This window comes from Poecilia reticulata, chromosome 12 (assembly GCF_904066995.2).
Source record: "Poecilia reticulata chromosome 12, P_reticulata-male-v2, whole genome shotgun sequence".
NCBI lineage: Eukaryota > Metazoa > Chordata > Actinopteri > Cyprinodontiformes > Poeciliidae > Poecilia > Poecilia reticulata.
The window spans coordinates 22,710,447-22,727,799 of record NC_088841.1 but is presented as its reverse complement, the minus strand read 5'-3'; the positions used below and the strand labels follow the sequence as shown (position 1 = coordinate 22,727,799).

At 39.2% G+C, this 17,353-nt stretch overlaps 1 long non-coding RNA gene across 1 annotated transcript; it reads right to left on the bottom strand.

Annotated features, from left to right (window-relative positions):
• Positions 1-3,915: 3,915 nt before the first annotated feature.
• LOC145554429 (uncharacterized) lies at positions 3,916-14,425 on the bottom strand. Its single transcript, XR_014090389.1, has 3 exons — positions 13,662-14,425; positions 12,991-13,159; positions 3,916-4,005 (listed from the first exon to the last, which is right to left on the bottom strand). It is a non-coding gene; the product is annotated as an uncharacterized LOC145554429 (long non-coding RNA).
• Between the last annotated feature and the right edge of the window lie 2,928 nt (positions 14,426-17,353).

Genomic DNA, 17,353 nt, shown 5'->3' with positions numbered 1-17,353 from the left:
ATATGAACAGAGGCATATGCATTAAGAGTACAAAATAATAAAAGTGTCTGCGAGATGTGGAGGAAACACTCAGGTGGATGGAGCTATAAATGATTCTAATGGCGAAACGCGGGACGTTTGTGTCGGTCACAGTGAGGATGAGAGTCTGGAGTAGAAATAACTGGGATTAAATTGGTCTCTATAAGAAAAAATAAACAAATCTGGCTGGTTTGTGTGGTAATAATTGCACACACAGAAAAAACACTAAAGGATTTTTAGTCTTTTAGTTGAAATATCTTAGTTCACTTGAAATAAGACTAAAGTAACTTTTCAGCAAGATGCAGGAGATTGTTTTAAGTGAATATGTGAAATAATCTTAACTATTAAACAACCGTACATCTTTGAAAAGCAGAAGTGGAGCCTTCTGCGCAACCAACAAGAATGCAGCAAGCAGCAGGAAGGGAGAAAAGCAGGATTAATGGGTAAAATTATTTTACTGTTGTAGACAAAACAAAAAGTAGCAAAGCATCATTTTACGTGCAGTCATTCACTACTGATTTGAACAAATAAGAAACATGAAAAGCTTTTGTGCTTTGCATCGACTCTGATGGTTCTGTATATCAACACATTTGAACAACTTAGAAAATAGCCTCATTTTAGTTAGAAATAATAGGATTTAGATGAGGTAAGTAGCTCTTAGGCTGTATTAAAGTGAGTAAAACCCAACATTTATTTCACTAGTTTTGACTCATATCTACATTAAGTCAACATAAACAATATTTTTACAGTGTAATTTTGAAATGCTGTTTAACCACAGCTTTTTTCAGTGATTTGTTTTAGAGATTGAGGTGACTGTAAGGTCAAGGTTTTAGGAAGTCAACCTTTTTTCACAATTCTGACTTTAATCTTCTGAGATGAAAATTAAAGTAAACAAAATTAAGAAAAAAAATCAGATTTAAGTCAGAATTTTGAGGAAAAAGTAATTTCTGAGAAAAACAATCAAAATGATTTTCTTTCAGTGGCCCTTAAACTGACTGAAATCTTCTGAGATCAAAATTAAAGTCAGAATTTTGAGAAAAATGTTTGAATTTTGAGATTACAGTCAGAATTCTGAGAACAAAATCAGAATTTTGATAAAATCGTATTCTTTTTTTCTTCTTCTTCCATAGCTACTGAAAACAGGTGAGTCAAATAGTGGAGCTGTGATCATTTCTAAAGCCTGCTGGTGAATATCGTAGCTCTACATTGTGAGCAGCGGGAAGTGATAGTTGACGGCAAGGATCAGCAGTAAACCCTCGGATCCGGTCTGTCAGCAGACCAGTTCTCACTGCCCTAAGATCCGGTCTGTCAGCAGACCAGTTCTCACTGCCCTAAGATCCGGTCTGTCAGCAGACCGGTTCTGACTGCCCTAAGATCCGGTCTGTCAGCAGACCGGTTCTGACTGCCCTAAGATCCGGTCTGTCAGCAGACCAGTTCTGACTGAAGATTCCTCATCAAATCCGTCTGAGGAAAACATGAGACGCTTTTGGTCAGTCAGTCAGTCGGGTCCATTTGGAGGCCAAACGGCGAGTCGTTTCTAGAAGGAAACCTGGAATAAATCATCTGTTCTCTGAAGTGGACATCATGGATTATCACTGTGGATTATATTGTTAAAATATTTTTAAAATAGCAGCTGATTAGTGCAGTAAAACAGATTTGAGTTTTTATCTTATAATGAATGACAGGAAGCGGCTGGACGTTCAACGTCCTGCATGTTTTAGTCGTCTTAAGTCAACAATTCTTTAATATTGATTAAAAAGTGCTACTTCAATTTGAAGATTATTTCATTTATAACGAGACATTTTTCCCATTTTATAAGTGAAATAATCTGCTAATATAACTGGAACTTTCCCATCAATATCAAGGAATTATTGACCTAAAACAAGCTCCTATATCTTGTTGAAAAGTTACTTATAAGTTAGTTTTATCTTATTTTAAGTGAACTATGATGTTTGCACTAAAAATGAAAAAATATTAGGTAAGATTTTGCAGTGAAATTACACAATGCTAAATCTAAATATCAGTTGCATTCCCTGCTGATATTGAAAGACGTATCAATGTGAACTAAAAATTAAAACATAACTAATTAATAAAAGAGGAGGAGTTAAACTCATGAGTAGAGATGCACCGATCCGATATTAATCTCTGTATCGGTCCGATATCTGAAAACATTCTAGATCTGATATCAACGATCCATAACGGAAGATGTCCTCTTTATTTTTATACATTATATAATTTCTAACTGCACTTTCTGAACCATTTGAAAGGTTTGTTGCAGTTTATTTTTACAAGTTTGAAACTGTTTTGGTTAATTTCACTTTATTTATTTGACGTTGGATAATTAATTTCACTGACTGAACAAATTAAAGTTGTTTTTACATGTTTTGATCAAGCTTGTTGGTGTATGTAAGTGTGTATATTTAGCAAATAAATTTGTAATTCAGTTCATTTAAAAAAAGAATCGTTTGAAATGAATTCAGCCGTTTTTCTGTATCAGATCGGTATCGGCCGATGCGAAGCGCCAGATATCGGTATCGGTATTGGAAGTGAGAAAAGTGGATCGGTGGATGTGTAAAATATTTTAATGATAGATTTTTTTTTCTGCTTTTATTTTGTGTTTAAAAAAATTCAACAAGAAAAAATTCCCCTCCACTTTCTGACGTTTCAAACATGAATCACTTTCGCTCTTAAATTTGCATCGCAGCATCTGCCGTGTTTGACGGTAAAAATAAAGACAGAATATCCCGTCTGTAACGGGTTTTCAAAGCGCCACTTTTCACAGCAAAAGTTCTGGCCCGCTGCAGCGCCGGGGGGTTCGGCCGGGTTTCCAGTCCGGTCTCATTTAAGGCTAATTCCTGAGTGGGTCCGCGTGTTTGATCCCGTTGCCCATCTGAAGTAATTAAAGGGTTATTAGTAAACAGATATTCACGCTCGCGCTCTCCTGCCAACTGTTTCATGCCATCTGCTCGCGCGCTGACATTGGAGGAGAAGAAGAAGAAGAAGAAGTGACACTCAGGCCTAAACTCAGCCGTTTTTCTGCATGTGGAAGAAAATTATAGGTTCTATTTTAAAACCTGCTTGTTAATTTCAATCCCTTTTAACTGGATCCACTTTTGATGGCATATTCTTCGCTCTCATCCCTGCAGCCCCCTCCTCCTCTTCCTCGCTCTCCCTCCTCCTGCAGCAGCAGCAGCAGCTCTGCCCTCCTGTCTGTTTTTATCCTCTTTTTATTTTCAGTAATATAGAAGGGATTAACCCTGCTGGCCCCTTGGTGGTTACTGTTTCATTTTATTCTTATTAAAATCTTAAGAACCTGCTTTATTATTCCTGTTTGATACCACCTCAATAATCCTCTGCCTGCCTGCCTGCCTCTGTGTGTGTGTGTGTGTGTGGGGGGGGGGGGGGGTGTGCGTGTGTGTGTGTGAGTGTGAGTGGCATGCAGCCACGGACCCATAGGTGAGCTCTGTGATGGATGTGCATGCTCATGTTTGGCCTGCAGGAAGTCCAGGACATGTTATTGAACAGATGCACAAATAATCTTCCTCAGTTTCTTTTTATTTCCACATTAAAGACCTTCAATATAAGAAAGGAAATTAGGAGAGGCTCTCGTGTGTTTTCCTGCAAACCGCCTCGTCTGACAGATGTGTGTTTTTTCTTTAAGTGGTGCGTGTCGTGATGGCTATTACAGCTGATGGGTCTCTGGTGTTCGCTGTGATCCTTCTCTGCCGCATTGATTTTTCTTTCGTGATAAATCTCAGACGGGAGCGTCGTCGCAGCGCAGCTTCACCGATTCTCCTGCAGATTTCATTGACCTGCTGGGTTTATTTAGAGAAGCGGAGCGCAGCTTGAACTGGGAGGCTGTTCTGATTTCCTTAACTTAAAGCCGACGTCTTTCCTTTCATAGCGCTGTGCAAAAGTCTTGGATCATCTATTACTTCCTTACACTTTCCCAGCAAGCAGTTAGCCTTTGTAGAGTTGTGCATAAGCCTGATATGAGAATCATGAAGATAAAGGAGTCTTTATGAATGTTTATGACTGCTGTCATGAAGCGTCATTCAGTATACAATGACACTTTTTATGCAAAGTTACATTAAAAGTGTCAAATTTGCATTATTCCTTAAATAATGATATTTTAAAGCAAAGTTGACACTTTTATTTAATTTTGAATGCAAGTTTTAATGCAACTTTGCTTTAAAAGCGTCATTATTTACCAAAGGACACTTAATGACAACATTTATTTATGATTTTACCAACATATTGGTAACATATTGTTGTGGGTAAAGACAGATATCTCAGGACCTTCCCAGTATTTTACCGATATTTTGTCAAGACTTTATTAAGACCTTACAATATCTTACTTTACTCACAACTTGTCAACATGTTACAAAGACCTTTCTAGGTCTTAGACTTTACCATAAGACCTTATTATGACCTTAACAATACATTACCAAGATCGTACTGATATTTTACCCATAAAATATCAAGACCTTACCAATATGTTGGCAACCAATATGTTGACAAAAGGTACTTTACCTATATTTTGTCAAGATTTTACTAGACCTTACAATGTCTTCCTAAGAACGTACTGATACTTTACCCCATCATGATAAGACATAAGACCTTACCAATATCTTACTAAGTCTGTACAGATACTTTACCCACAACTTATCAAGACTTTGTTGACAAGACCTTACAAAGACCCATATCTCACCAAGACCTCACCAATAAATGACCACCGTTATCACTAGTTATCCTTACCGGTACATTTACAAAACCTTACTGATACTTAACATGTGTTTGGTAAAATATTGAGACCTTACCAATACTTTACTCATGTTTTGGTAAGACACGACCTTTTTGGTAAGACCTTACCAATATGTACCAATATGTTGACATAATCTTGCCTAAACCTTACAAATAATTTACCCACATCTTGTCAAGACCTTACTGATAATTTACTCAAGTCTTGACTAGATCTTACAAAGACCTTACCATGACTGTACCAATATGTTGACAAGACCTTACCAATGACTTACCAAGATACTTTACACATGTCATGTAGAGACCTTATTGGGACCAATATTTTAACATGATCTTGCCAAAACCTTACCAATAATTTGTCTTTATCTTGTCAAGACTTAACTAAGACTTCACCAATATTTTTGCCAAGGCCCTCTGAAACCCATAAACATTTTTGGCTGATATGTAATGCCATACACCAACCTTAGTGATGCTCTTTATTCCCATTTCTGTAACTGAATCTATGAAAAACACCAAACATGACAGAGTTTGACAGACAGGAAATAACATTTTTGCTCCAAGGTGATAACCAGGAAACTGTCGAGGTGATGAACAAGACCTCACCAGTTGATGAATTTCTTACAGACATGTTTAATCTGCTGAGGACAGTTTTGTAGAGATTAATCTATGTCTTCTAGTTAAAATTTTCATATATTTACATAAATACACACAAGTACTGGAAAGAAAATCAGTGATAAAGCCACCAGAGTCTAAAAAAACACTTTAGAAGACCTACAGGAACTATTTTAAGATCACTTTAAAAGGTTACAAGGAAGTCTGGAGAAGTTTGAAGAAATTCAGAGTGATTTTCTGAAGCAATGCATGCAGAGGCAAAATGCTGGAAAGGATGATTTCAGGCGAGCTAATGTTAATATTAACCTATCATTTAGTAGCTTTTGGAAAGCATCTGTCCAAGTCCGGCGGTAATCTTCGCAGCCCGGAGACTGTTCATCACTTCATTAAAAGCATAATACTGTTCAAGCATCTCCGCAGGCAGAAAGGAGCATGGAGGATTATCTTATCGACTTAGCAAAAGGTCAACATTATTTGATTTTCTCAAAGGTTACTATTTATACCTTCTTATCGACGCGGTTTCTTCGTAGCACACTCGATAAGATTCATCTTCTCTTCTTGGTTCCCGTGTTTGAGAGTCTCCTGCATTCTAATTTCTCATTTACGATGCATTAAATTCAGAGGAGAGGAGGATTGTGGGGGACAAAGCTGATCAGGCGGCGCGGGATGAGTCAGGAATTGAACCAAAGTGTTTCATTAAGAGGTGCTGGCTGGCTGCTGAGACAACACCGAGGCTTGTAATCCCCTCTGTTCACTCGTCTTTCCAACACTCTCCTTTTCTTTTTTTTTTTACTCCCATCCTTCGCCGCTGCGTGATCCGCCTTCCTCCGAAAACCCATCCAGCTTTTCCTCCCGTCTCCCGCTCCACCTCCTGCTCCTTGCAAACAGAGACATAACCAAATCCTTCACCCGGCGCGGCAGGGTCACGCCGTCAAAATGACTCTTTTTATTACAGTTCATAAACAGCAGCTCCCACAGGAGGCCCCGGGAAATTTCACATAAACTTTGATCAAACACGCGTTAGCCTCTCTGGTCCCCTCAGCCGCCTCCGCTCGTGAAAATAGCTCCGCTCAATCACCGGCAGGGAAAACACGCGGAAAACAGCGCAAATAGCAAGGCGCCCGCTAATATATCGAGTCATTATTGACCAGGACACCCAGGGAATGGATCTAATAAAAACAATAAGATACTCTTTGCCTTTTCTCTCCTTCCCTCCCTCCCTCTTTCTTCCTTTACCCTTTTTCCTCCTTTAACGGAGGCAGTAAACTTTGTGGCTTTAAATTAATAGCTTCCAGGGAATCTCAGGTGAGCAGGTGATAAAAGCATCCAAAATAAAACCCTCCGTTGTACGCAGGCGTAAGGAAGCAAGGAAGTGGATATTTCCAACGCTGGCCTCTTTCTTCTTATTTTGGAGTAGAAAAATATTCGATGTGTGACTTCCTGGTTGATTCCTTGAGATCTTTATTGAGTATTTACACCTAATTCCTCTGGATGAAAACTACTTTGTGAAGTGCACCAGTCCCTCCTGCTGCAGAACAACCACACAACATTAAAAACTGTAATCAACTAAAGCAGATGCGAGCTTTCCTACAAAGATTTGGAAATTCAGGGTGCATCATTCACACCAGCCCTGTTTAGTTCGCTTTAACTGAACTCTAGTTTGTTTGCCCAGAAAGTCTGGTGTGTTTGGGAAAGTGAGAAAACGTAATTGAACTCAAAAAATCAAACTCTGGTTCACCTGCAAACCTCGGTCTCAGTTTGAAGTGAACACTGGTGCAGTTCAAATGCATATGTGAACGCCAAGCAGACCGGAGATTGCTCTAAAAACAGGACGTGAACTACAGCGGAGAGCATTCTGGGTAAATACAACCAAAACAAACCCTCTAGCTTAGTGCTAGCCTAGCATTAGCATGAGAAATGAGTTGTCGTTTGTCACCAAGACAAAAGAGAAATCCTTCAACCACTAAAGAAGAAGGAAGTTGCACTTAGTTTTTTCTTCAGAGGTTTTCATGTTGTTTCCTTCAGTGGTTATTAATGCAGCACCCCCACAGGCGAGGAGGGGAACAGGTTCCTCAAAGGTTTCTTCATTTGACTCAGTGCAGTGTGAAAGCCAACCTTTACATTTAAATCAGGATCCATTTTCTAGCTTCAGCTCAACATGATGCAGACGAATGGTCATTAGGGTTTCAGAAGTCAAAAATATGCTAGGAAATCTCAGAAATTTTGAGAGTGGTCTCAAAAATATTCTAAAAGCAAAGTTAAAATTTCTGACTTTAAAAGTCAAAACTTTGCAAGAAATAAATCTATTTAAATTTTGAGACTAATCCAAAAAAAAAAAAAAAAAAAACCTTGGAAATTTACAAGTTTCAAAAGTTGAACATTTGCTAGAAAAAACAAATCAGCGATTTTGAGGTTATCAAAGATTTTCCAAATTAAAAAAGGAAATTTGAATTTGAGAAGCTGAAAATTTGGTAGAAAATCAGAGAAATTTTGAAATTAATCTCTAAAATTTTCTTGAATTTTTTTTTTAAAAATCTCTTTTTATGTCTTTAATGTTTTTAATTTCTTTTTATTTCTTTTCTACATTTTAATGATGTAAAGCCCCCCGGAAAACGTCCCAGTTAAACGTTGTTTAACTAAAGTTACCCTTGTTAAGCAGTGTTTTAACTAAAACTCTGAGGTTTAAGCCCAGTTAAACAACGTTTAACTGAAGTCCTAAAGGGGGTGCAGGTTTTAATGTTTTTATCTTTAAATCTCTTTCTCACTGTTTATTCAATGTCACATGCTGTTTTTATGTTAATCATGTAAAGCACTTTGAAATGCCTTGTTGCTGAAATGTGCTATACAAATAAAATTTGATTGATTGATTGATTGATTGATTGATTGATTGATTGATTGATTGATTGATTGATTGATTGAAAAAAAACATGAAAATTTCTGAGTTTGAATGCTCAAAAATTTACTATAAAACTCAAATTTTAAAATCTTTCTCAGGATTTTGTAGAAAAAAAACAAGGAAAATTTCTGAATGTGAAAAATTGAAAATTCGCTAGGAAAAACTCAGAGACTTCCAATTTTTTTTTCCAGAAACATTCTTGAGTTTTAAAAATCACAACAAATTTTTTAACCTTTGGAAAGCTAAGTTTCAAAAGTTGAAACTCATAAATTTCTAAGATTTTATAAAAAAAATTCTGAGACTCAAATTTCCAAGTTTTTCTTGAAGAATGTATTTCAAAAAATGTTCTAGAAAAAAGTTAGAAATGTATTACCTTGAAAGGTTTACTTTTTGAGTTTGTTATTTTTATTTTCTGACTTTCAAAGGTAAAAAAAAAACCAAATTGAAACTCAAAATCTCCAATTTTTTTTCTAGAATTTTTCGTAGATTAATCTCAGATCTCCAGAGTTTTTTGGCAGGAATGTACTCCTGTTTTTCCTTTCTAAATGATCCCTAACAGTTCCCTAACACCCTCTGCTCTTCATCTGTGTCTGAGCTGCTTCTCATGACTCGGTCTCTCCTCGCTTCGCCTTCAGCCTTCGCCTCTCTGCTCTCATTTTCGTGTCGAGCCTAATTGAAGGCAACAACTCGGTCGCAGAGTGGCACATCTTTTCATCCGGATCGGGTTGCCATATATAAACACACTCTGGTTGTGTTTGCCTTTATTTCCCGTCTCTCCTCATTCTCCTCCTCAGGGTCCGAATCCAACCTGCAGCCATGAGGCAGGCGACAAATTGTCAGAGAAAACCCTCGAAGAAGAAAAGACGGATCCGTTCCTCTAGTTCATTATGACTCAGGATGTGCAGCAGCATGTGTTGACATTGTCATCGTTACCACGGGAACATGTGTGTACGGCCTGTCAGCGGTGTATGCATGCATGAATATCCGTCCTGCAGATGCACGCGCTCTTCCCGTGTGTTTTCTCTCTGCTTTTCCAAGCGTCCGCAGGGAGGATGAGGACGGTTCCAGGTTTGGATGGCGGCGCCTTGGCACCGCAGGCCTGCTGAAAACCCGCCTCTGCGCGAGATCAAGGGACGCCGAGGCGGCCGCCGCCGCGCCCAGCCAGCCTGACGCACGCCAGCTGCAATCCCCAGAGCCTCCGCCGCTTCCCTGGCATCCTTCCCCCCTTCTGCCCTTTTCCTCTCAGCTCTCCGTCTTCTGACTTTGTTTCTTTTCTTTTCCATCTTCATGACCCTCAGAATATCTGACAGAAACCCAAAGAATCACTATAAGGAACCGGTATGGCAAACAGATTTGTCACATAATGAGCAGGCTGTTTATGCTTCATCCATATATGCAGAATCTGTATTGATTTTAAAATCTGGTATTTTTAAAAAGTTGAATTCTTTTGCAGGACAGAGTGAGTGAAAACAAAGAGGATTATTTCTGTTTGTCCTCGTCTCTCTCCTCAAGCGAACCTGGACTCATTCGCTCTGTCAGGTGTTTCCATCTCAGGGGCCGGAGGTGTCGGGGAATCAGTCAAAGGCGGACATGTTGGGGACGTGAAGGGGGGCCAAAGAGCCCCTAATTGGACAAGCGAGACCGGTGGCGGTGAGGAAGACAGCCGACTTCACTGACCACTTCGTGACACGCCATTTGCCTCGGAGGACCCCGACCGCTGGCCCGACAGAGCCATAACTCCGGGCCGCGAGCAGCGCGGGCTAACAAGGTGCGGTTAGAGACCAGGAGTCCAAACTTTTCACCTCTATAGGAGCCGACACTGGTGAATTTAAACCCAAAACTGGTGAATTTAAACCCAAAACTGGTGAATTTAAACCCAAAACTGGTGAATTTAAACCCAAAACTGGTGAATTTAAACCCAAAACTGGTGAATTTAAACTCAAAACTGGTTAATTTAAACCCAAAATCTGGCTAATTTCAGCTAAGGAAACTGGGTAATTTGGACAATTTAATCCCAAACTGGATACTCATTTCACTTCACTAAATGAAGAACAAAGTTATTTTAACCACAAGTTTACCAGACTGATTTTGTAATTTATGTAAATGATTTTAATTTTGATAATACTAACATTTCCACCTGACTTTACCTTTTAGCTCATCTGATTATGTAACTTTCCTTTACTTGAGTATAATTTGTGGACACTCGTCCCACCTGGACGTCCTGCTAAGAGTGGAAGACAGAAAGACGCATAAAACTCCCTGCAGCCGCAGATCTCACACTTTCACACCGCAGAAGAAGAAGAAGCTGCGCGTTTTTTTGTTTTTTTCCAGGATTGTGTCGCTGCTCGTTTCATCATCAGCCGAGCTGACACCGATTTATTTACATGGCGCCGGGAACGGCAGAGGAATTTGGAGGCATGTTGGCTGGAAGATCAGAAGCCCGGTTTATAGAAAGGAAAGCAGCGCAAACAAACAACACCAAAGGCCTCTGGAGCCGCAAACACTCACCCACACACTCATGAACACAGACACCCACACCTGTACACACACAGGTTTGAAGTTTGTCTGGAGTGGCAACCCGAATAAAGCGTGTGAAGCGTGATGCAAGAGGAAGGAGAGAAACCCGGCTTCAAACGGCTTTCAATACAATTGGCTGTGCCAGGCGCAGCAGTTTAACCTCTTTAGCGCGCTGGGTGTCTGCTAACTGGATGTGACGCTCCGTCTGTGGCGTCGCCTTCACAGAGACTCACACAGGCCTGATGGGTACTGACACCCAAACTCAGCCCTAATAATAAGAATAATAAAGAAAACGCAACAAATTCCCGAGAATACACAATAAAAAAAGTAAACAGGCTGTGATGTGCCGCGCCGATTCAAGTGGTTTCTCACTACAGATGTCTCAACTTAGCCTGTTTATGGGAATCAACTTTCCCTGACTGCTCTCGTAACACTTTTTCCCCAAGAATATCAGCGTCTTCTTAAAGGACAAACGCGCCGCGCCGAATAATTCATCGCATTTGTAAACACTGACAGAAGTACAGAAGATAAACAAACAAATGGAAAAAATCCACAACACATCACATATTTCCCCACAAACAATTTATAACTGGCATCTCCATCTGGGCCGCTGTTTTTATAACTCTAAATAATGCAAAAAAAGAGAAAAAAATCTGCGTTTTAACCAATTTTAAACCCCTCAGATTGTTTTAAACATGCCCCCTGGAGTATGGCAAGTCGTTTTAACATATAATCAAACCACGCTAACTTTTTAAATATCAGAAGTAGCATTCCTTCAAGCCAAAATGACGTTCTTCTCAGTGACATTCAAGAGGTCGGAAAAACAATTCCTTCCAAAGTTTGAGTGGAATTTAACTATTTAAATTCTACACTGTAAAAATAGTATATTGTTAAAATAAAAGCATTTTTTTCCATGCGCTCTTATATTTGAAGCTAACACACAGTAAAGCATCAGTTCTGTGTAACTAGTGAGAGTGAAACTGAACATAGATTCTTAATTGGAATATGTCTGAACTTTGACTAGGCCATTCCAACACATGAGGATGTTTTAAATGATTCTATTGAAGGTCTGTATGTTTAAACCACAGTCACAGTTCGGTATTTGCACATTTTTGTAAATTATTTGTGGCAAATTCACTTATTTGTTTTGGTTTTTTTTGTTTGTTTTCTTTTGTAGATTATGTCTTAAAAAATTTTAATGCAGTTTGGAAGCGCAGCAGTTTGAAAATGTAACAATTGTTTCAGTTTTGCTCCCCATCAGGTGTGAAAACACTCAGAGTCAACATTGACTCCAATATGGGATCATCTGTCCTTTAGGTGAAGTTTGGTAAAAACAGGAAAATGATCCCAAACAAGGAAGCAAATTCACTACAAAATGGCGGACAAACATCCATCCATCCATCCATCCATCCACTTTCACCCTTGTCCCTCAGTGGGGTCAGGAGGTTTGCTGGTTCCTCTCCAGCTAACGTTCCGGGCGAGAGGCGGGGTCACCCTGGACAGGTCGCCAGTCTGTCGCAGGGCAACACAGAGACACACAGGACACAACCATGCACACACACACTCACACCTAGGGGCAATTTAGAGAGGCCAATTAACCTGACAGTCATGTTTCTGGACTGTGGGAGGAAACCGGAGTACCCGGAGAAAACCCACGCATGCACAGGGAGAACATGCAAACTCCATGCAGAAAGACCGGGGCCGGGAATCTAACCCAGAACCTTCTTGCTGCAAGGCAACAGCTCTACCAACTGCTCCACTGTGCAGCCTGGCGGACAAACAAAATATTTCAAACATTATTGTATATTTATGGTAACATAGTTGATCAGTTTATTTTTTAGGGCTACTCCGATGTGTTTAGTCTCTTCTGTTGGGGCGAGTCAACATTCTCTCTGACAGAAGACAAATGATTAAAATACAAATTTGCCTCATTATTTTTTACCTAAAACCCTGTTTGTCTCTTTTTATCTTACGGAACAAAACTTAACACAATTAGAGACCTAATCAGACCTAACACTGCCTAGGGGTGTTGTGTTTGCCAAAACACAGCCGTTACTTAGCAACCCCAGCAGAGTTCCGCTTGTTACCTAGCAACCCAAACTGAGTTCCAGCCTATTTGGTCAGCTGGTCTAAAAGACTCTTGTCTTTTAGTTGTGGAAAAGACAAGAGTTTTGTTGTTGACTTACCATCCAGAAACCACTTGCTGCATTCTTGTTGTTTGTGCAGGAGGCTCCACTAATGCTTTTCAAAACTGTACAGTTGTATAATTGCACATCTGTTTGCAGCCATTTTCACATCTGAGTAAAAACAGTTGGGTGTTGTGGCCCGCAGCAGTTTATTTGATGACAACAGGCCCTAAAACAAAATAGGCAGAAATGATCAGATTAAAATCTCACTAAGAATGATTTTGTTCAAAAAATGTATGTAACATGTTTTGTATAGACCATAGTGATATTCTTTTTAGGAAGCCAAGATTTAAATTACAGCACTTTTTTTGTTTTAGACTTAGCAGGAAAATTAAGTGTCTTTTGCACTAAGTACCAGGTCGGTATCGCCGGTACCCGCTTCAATTTTACTCAGTATCGGTGGTATCACACATCACTACTGCTTTGTCTACGAAACAAGTCTGAACCCGAAGTGATCCGCACCATCGTGGCCGGCAATGGCAGCACGCGGACACCAACACAAACAAAATATGTGGACATGTTTAACAAATGTATGAGAGAAAGATGCATAAACAAAATGGCCGCTGTCGGGATCGACCCGTGTGAGACAGAGATGGAAAACATGCCATAAGATATGGACATGGCTAACTATAGTGAACATGAAGAGTGAGCACAACACGGAGGAGCTTCACCTGAAATCCATGGACGCATCCCATCAATGTTTAACCAGATTTGTAAAGGACGTACGAACTCTTCGTGTGAAGGTTCTGTTGACTGACACACAGGTAGGCTACATGTCCGTGTTAGCTAGCAGACAAAAGCTACATTAGGTAAGCTAATTTTGCTAGCTCGGCAGTAAGTACTACAGTAAATATCACTAATATTTATCTTAGTATTACACAGAGATGGGTAGAGTACTCTAACACTGATCGAGGAATAGTTGTAATGTAAGTTGTAATCGAGGAATAGTTGTACCAGACGATAGCTAGTTTTAAGCGCAGCTCGTATTTAGTGTTGTCATGGAAACTGGACGGACGCGTGACATCACTGGAGCACTGTATAACGAATGAACATTCCGAACTGAGTCTGCTAACTTTTCCCTTAAACATAATGGCGACTGTGTGCTATTTACTGGTGACCCTTGCGTTGCGCTATTCCGTGTACGTGAGCGATGGAGCCTCAATTAGAAGGAGCAGGCAGCTTGTGGGACACCTCGGCGGGTCCTCGGGGTCACCGTTGGAGGCCTCTCACCTCATAAACATAAAGGGAGGAGAGGTCATCAATAAGTGATGAGGAGTGGTATACATGTATTTTTAACGCTGCTGCTGTCTGATGTCTGGCAGCTCTCTCACACTGGAGGCCAGAGAGCAGAGCAGGACCACTGGTGTTTGAATCAATCCTTCCTCTCTTCCTCTCTGGCAGAAATTCAGCTTTGATTATGATTATGATTGCTGGAAAATAATAAAACAAATAAAAAATAAACCACTACTTGAATAACAGATTCATTAATTTCATATGTTTTTGTGTGTTCCTATTATATTTTTATTTATTGAGATATACTTGTTAAATTCAAATATTTGACTTGATTTCAAGAATTGCTATTTTTTTTTAGATTTTTGCACAAAGGGATTCTGATTCTGATCATGTTCTCTATAACTTTGCAATTTTCTGTTTTTATTATGTAAAGCGCCTTGCTGCTGAAATGTGCTGAACAAATACACTTGATCGACTTGATTGATTGCATTCAGGAGAGGAATATTAAACGTTTTCGGAGCTGGATTTGCGAGGTTTGACACGCAGACGCGTTTGTTCATCGGAACAAAAAGTAAACAATGACTTTTCCTTTTTAACATTTCATTACATCGAGCGTTCACGTCTCAGCTTGGGATAAATTATGGGAAAGTTGTAGAGGGAGTGTTGCTGGTTTCTGGGAGGAAAGGGAATGATTGATGTTTTCTTGTAGCCTACAGGGGATCGAGCAGGCACTCCACAATCGATTCAGGCGATGGTGGAAAGGAATAAGCCTCGGTTTGATTTACATGTGAAAGAGTTTGCTGAATTATTGTCATTATCAAAGTCACCAATACAAACACAATTACACGTTACCAACAGAGGAAAGTCGTCAAATAAACTCGGCAGTGAAAACATTTCTGTGTGAGAAGCAATTCAGTAGCAAAATACAGAAAATGTAAAAACGGGGGGGAAAAAACAATTGAAATGCTTCATGAAATTAAATTCAACGTTTTTTTCTCAGCTTTCCTTACACAAACACTGACGTCTTCCTATTAGCTTCCAACGCAGAGTTTTCCCAGAACACCACAGTTTTAAAAACATACACCAACAGACTGAAAACATAACCGGTCCAGAACTAAAATTAGACTTTGTTTACAAAATTAAGTGACCCGGATGTTTCCTTGAACATTTACGCTGCTGGTGGATTTACTTTTCTTTGGATTTTTACCCAAAAAAAACAAAACAACAAATCAACCTATACAAACCCCCTCATATTTTAAATATTTGAAAGAAAATGCAGATTGGGAAGCTGAAATATGTAAGCGTAATTGTACTTGAGACGCTGCCTGGTGTTTACAAAGCAGCCAATCCAGGAACTCCATTCATTTTCCTCGCTGCTGATTGGCTGAACTCCAAAGAGCGGAAATAAAGGAAACTGTAGATGTTAGCTTCTATGCGGCTACAATGGTTTTCACTGTATGTATTAACTTATATTAAAGTATGTTTACTGTTTTAGAGAGGGCCTCATATTTGCAGATTTTAACTATTCACTATGGTTCCTAATCTACATGAACATCATGTTCTCCCAACATCTAAAAGAATGACTGAAATGCCCTATCTTTGACTTTAGGTGGCGCTAACCTTTGATGTGATTTAGGACACATCAAAACACAAGAGAAGGAGAATCTGTTTAATCTGACATCAGAACGTTAATATTTTCATTGTTTTTAAAACAAAAATGCTACAAGAAGCCTTAAAGGTGACCTATTGAACAGGTTAGGAAAGATCTCTGAGCAACACTAGACATGTTCATTTCATTTTTTCCACCAAACGTGCTGGAACTCTGCTTGGGTTGCTAGGTAACAGGCTGGGCTTTGCTGGGGTTGCTAGGTAACGGCACAATGCCTGCTGATTTGTGGTGTTACGTTCTAGAATTCTAGAATTTTTTAAAATGGCTCGTTTACCAGACGCCAAAACATGAGCTTAATAACAAAAGCAGGCCAAAGAAACGTTTTATCAAATTAATTTCTGTCAATATAGAACTTATTTTTGATTTTCTTTTAAAAACATGTTTGTTCTTCATTCAGTGAAGTTACTCACAGTGGGTAGAGTACTCAGAAATTTTACTCAAGTAACAGTAGCAATACTTCATAATAAAATCACTCAACTAAAAGTAATTTTTTTCAAAAATGTTACTAAAGTAAACGTAACTAGTTACTACCCAACTTTATCCACATGATTTTTTAAATTTTATTAACTTCTAATGTTTCAGCCAGAAGTGGGTAGAAAATTGTACCCAAGTAAAAGTAGCACTACTTCAACATGTTTTACTCAAGTAAAAGTAAAACAGCATTTGGTAAAAAGTTACTCAACTACTGAGTAACTGATCAAACTATCAGTCATCTCATATTTAAAAATGACACAATCTGGACCAAAATGTAAAGTTAAGTGGAAAGTTTGGTATTTTAAGACGAGAATGACAATAATTCATAACAAAGTCAGGCAAAATAAAAAAATTTTTACAAATCAATAAAAAACGTATGAAACTTTAACAAAACGTCCAGGTGTGGGTCTGTGCCTGGTGAGGTTTTGGTCAAAACATGTTTGTTTTTCACTCAGTGGGTAGAAAATCCAGAAATTTCACTAAAGTCAGAGCAGAAATACTTCACAATTAAATTACTCAAGTAAAATCGTACAACATAATAAAAATACTCCTGGAAGTATTTTTTTTTTTTTTTCAAAAAAGTTGCTCAAGTAAATGTAACTTTCTACCCAACTCTGGTTCTACTGTTCACACTAGATTTATCTACTTTCTACATCTAATATCTCTCATGCTGTGACAACAAAACATTTGTGTTTTGATTTTTGTTTTTTCGTTTTTGCTTCTCCTGAATGTCACATCATTGTTAGCTTCGGTGTCAGACTGAGCTAGCCGTCTGCTCCCAGAGGCATTTGTAGGGCTAGTTGGCCGGTGGGTGTCAGGGCCCCAGGCTGTTTTCCTCTCTGTTTCTCCAACATGTCGTCTGACCAAAGTGGCTCCTGGGAGAGCGCTGGGAGAGGGGCCGACGCTCTCACAAACACAACCAGATATTGATTGAGTAATCTGTGTCATCCGATAGTAATATGTCTAACACGGGCCCCCCGCTGTGGA